Source organism: Neovison vison, chromosome 5 (genome assembly GCF_020171115.1).
Source record: "Neovison vison isolate M4711 chromosome 5, ASM_NN_V1, whole genome shotgun sequence".
Lineage (NCBI taxonomy): Eukaryota > Metazoa > Chordata > Mammalia > Carnivora > Mustelidae > Neogale > Neogale vison.
The window spans coordinates 56556428-56560000 of NC_058095.1; the positions used below are offsets into that span (position 1 = coordinate 56556428).

General features: G+C 54.7%; 1 non-coding gene across 1 annotated transcript; it reads left to right on the forward strand.

The window, feature by feature from the left end:
* The first annotated feature begins 2347 nt into the window (after positions 1-2347).
* Positions 2348-2476, forward strand: LOC122908124. Its single transcript, XR_006384903.1, has one exon. It is a non-coding gene; the product is annotated as a small nucleolar RNA SNORA65 (small nucleolar RNA).
* The last annotated feature ends 1097 nt before the right edge of the window (positions 2477-3573 follow it).

Genomic DNA, 3573 nt, shown 5'->3' on the forward strand with positions numbered 1-3573 from the left:
CTTTCCGTGCACCAGGAAGCAGAGTCCCTGCTCCACCAGCCACCAGGGGACTTCTAGGCGCCCCTGTCCCCACCTCCCCGGTTGGGTCCTCAGGCTCTTAACGAGGCATAGAGGCAGGACTCCTCCCTGGGCCTCTGATAACAACGGCTGCTGTCCGGGGGGCAAAGCCGGGAGCCAAGCTGCAGATGCAGAGAGCTCGGTGAGAGGTCAGGGCTCGGCCCCCACCCCCAGGGCAGCGGGATGCTTAGAAGAAAGGTCTTTTGAAGAAATGCCCCCAAGACTCTTGCTGTCCAAAGCCTAGTGAGGAAGTCATTCTTTATCCCACTCATTGAGGATTTCAAGAGAAATTCCTCCATGGCCCTCCCACTGTACAGAGCAGGAGTTTTCCAGCGTGTTGTGAATGTCAGGGACACTTGGAACTGTGACAGAGTGTCTCCTCCTCCATTAGCTTCTGGGGTGTCTGAAGCAGGTTTGTGGGGCACCCTCACACAAAGCAGTTAGGGCATCAAGGTCAAGAGTGGTGAGTTCAGGGCGCCTGGGTGGCTCAGTGGGTTAAGCCGCTGCCTTCGGCTCAGGTCATGATCTCAGAGTCCTGGGATCGAGTCCCGCATCAGGTTCTCTGCTCAGCAGGGATCCTGCTTCCCCCCACCTCTCTCTCTCTGCCTGCCTCTCCATCTACTTGTGATCTCTCTCTGTCAAATAAATAAATAAAATCTTAAAAAAAAAAAAAAAAGTCTCATGCCCAACGTGCTGAGCCAGGCAGGTGCCCCTGATTTGAGTAAAGTCTTGAAAGAAGTAAGGGAGGAAGCCAGGGAAAGCTCATGGCAGGCCAGTGGTCCTCAGCCGGTGCCGATTGCATGCTCCTACCCCGGAGAGGAGACTTTTGCCCATGTCTGGAGAGAGTTTTGCTTGTCACAACCAAGGGTGGGGAGGGTCTAGTAGGGAGAGGCTCTTAATGTCCTACACGGCAGAGGACAGCGCCCACAACAAGGAATCATGTGGCCCGAAGAGTCATTACTGGCCAACTTGAGAAACTACGGGTTCATGCAGGGAAGCCATGCAAAGGGCCTGTGGTATGTGTACCCGGTGCTCACAGAGGCACTCCTTGCTCTGGCGGCTGGAAGGAAAGGACAAGAGCCCAGGTTGGAGGGAATGGGTCAGCTGACCCATGGCAGGGAGGCACTGTGAGGGCGGGAACTTCACTCTTGGTGACAACAAGAATCCCTGCAGGATTTGGACTGGGGGAGTGATGTGGTCTGACAGAATGTTTTAGGGGCACAGGCTGGGGGACTGGAGTGTCAGTGCAGGATCAGGGGCCACAGGGACCCAGGCAGGGACACAGCAAGCGGGTGGCCTCCTGTTTACACTCCACTCTCCTGGGGACCTCAGGCCAGTCCGCAGAATAAAACAGCAGCTGTCAGGTGGGACTCCTCCCTCCCACCCCCACACCTCCCTCCCACCTGCCGGCCCTTGCCTTCCACACTCCCCCTCTCCCTGGGGGAGAAACAAACAGCCCAAAGAGACAAAACCCTGCTTCAACACCGGGAACCCCAGATGGGGGTCCCGAGTGCCAACCTCCTGGACTGCTGATGTCCTTCATTATGAAAGATCCAGGGCACCTGGCGGGCTCCGTCTGTTAAGCGACCAGGGTCCTGGGATCGCTCTCTCCCTCTCTCTCTGTCAAATAAATAAAATCTTAAAAACTAATAATAATAATATTCCTAAAGATCCTAGGGTTCCCACCACCCTGCCCTGTTAACTCTCCTTCCCCAGAGCGCGCATTCCTTTGGCAAGTAAAACAGAAGGGGAGAAAGCTTCCTGTTTAACCACAACAAAATCAAGTCCACTAAGTAAGACCTCGCACGGGTCCCATGCCCCGCCCCCCGCAGCCACCGCCCCCCACACACCTGCCATCTCAGTCCAACGTCACCTTCTCCCCCGCGGCCTGGATGCCGCCCCCCCACCGCACCCTCCTGCTGCTCCCAGAGCTGCCCCCTTCCAGGGGTCCCGCCTCGCCCCCTTGTCCCCTTACACCGCAGCCTGGGCCCCGCCCGAAACCCCCGGTTGCGGGCAGGCCTCACTGCGGGGACGTGTCGCGGGCGCGGGGCCAGCAGAGCTCTTTGTCTCCAGCCCGGGAGGTCCCGGTGTCCCCGCGCGCTCGGGGCTGCGGCCGCCCCGATGCTCGTGCCGGGAGCCCCTCTTCCAATTCCTCCGGGCCGCCTGCGCCCTCTGTTCCCGCCGCGTCTCGCCCCCCGCCCGCCATTGGCAGAGCCTCACACCCGGCCGTGCTCCTCGCCCCCACCCGCCGAAAATATACGTGATTTAAGAATTAAATGACTTCCAGCCACCCGCCACTGCACCTGATCAGTTTCTGTTGGCCGGTGCGGTCCAGTGGTGAGCTAAGAGTAAACCCCAGCTTAGGAAACAGGGTTGTTCTTCATGTGGATGACTCTGTGCCGAAAGCATGGGAACAGCCTGGAAATAAAGACGAGGGAGCACGTGATGTGGTCTGCTCTGGCCTTGGGTTGTGACCAAGCTTACAGTTTTTCTTTTCTGCAGTTAAGCACAGTGGAAATATCACTTTCGATGAGATTGTCAATTGCCCGACAGATGCGGCATCGATCTTTAGCCAGAGAACTCTCTGGAACCATTAAAGAGATCCTGGGGACCGCCCAGTCTGTGGGCTGCAATGTTGATGGCCGCCACCCTCATGACATCATAGATGACATTAACAGTGGTGCCGTGGAATGCCCAGCTAGTTAACTACAAAAGAAAATTATTTCAATAAAGGATCATTTGACATCTCGTGGAAAAAAAAAAGAATTAAATGACTTAATTAATTTAATTAAATTCAATAACCAATATTTCTCATCGGTTTTGAACGTTTTTAAATTGTGGTTAAAATACACAGAACGGGGGCACCTGGGTGGCTCAGTGGGTTAAAGCCTCTGCCTTCAGCTCAGGTCATGATCCCAGTGTCCTGGGATGGAGCCCCATATCGGGTTCTCTGCTCAGCAGGGAACCTGCTTTCCTCTCTCTCTGCCTGCCTCTCTGCCTACTTGTGATCTATGTCTGTCAAATAAATAAATAAAAATCTTTAATTAAAAAAAAAAATACACAGAACGGGGGCGCCTGGGTGGTGGCCCTGCCAACCGCTCAGGTCATGATCTCAAGGTCTGGGAGGGAGCCCCATATCAGGCTCTCTGCTCAGCAGGGGGTCTGCTTTTCTCTCTCTCTCTCTGCCTGCCTCTCTGCCTGCTTGTGTGTGGTCTCTATCAAATAAATAAACTTTAAAAATTAAAAAAAAAAAAAAATGGGGGCGCCTGGGTGGCTCAGTGGGTTAAAGCCTCTGCCTTCGGCTCGGGTCATGGTCCCAGGGTTCTGGGATCGAGCCCCGCATCGGGCTCTCTCCTCGGTGGGGAGCCTGCTTCCTCCTCTCTCTCTCTCTGCCTGCCTACTTGTGATTTCTGTCTGTCAAATAAATAAGTAAAATCTTTAAAAAAAAAAAAAAAAAAAATGTCCTGCATCTGGAAATTGCCTCCCACAGCTCCGTGCAGGCAGGGGGAGGGCTCA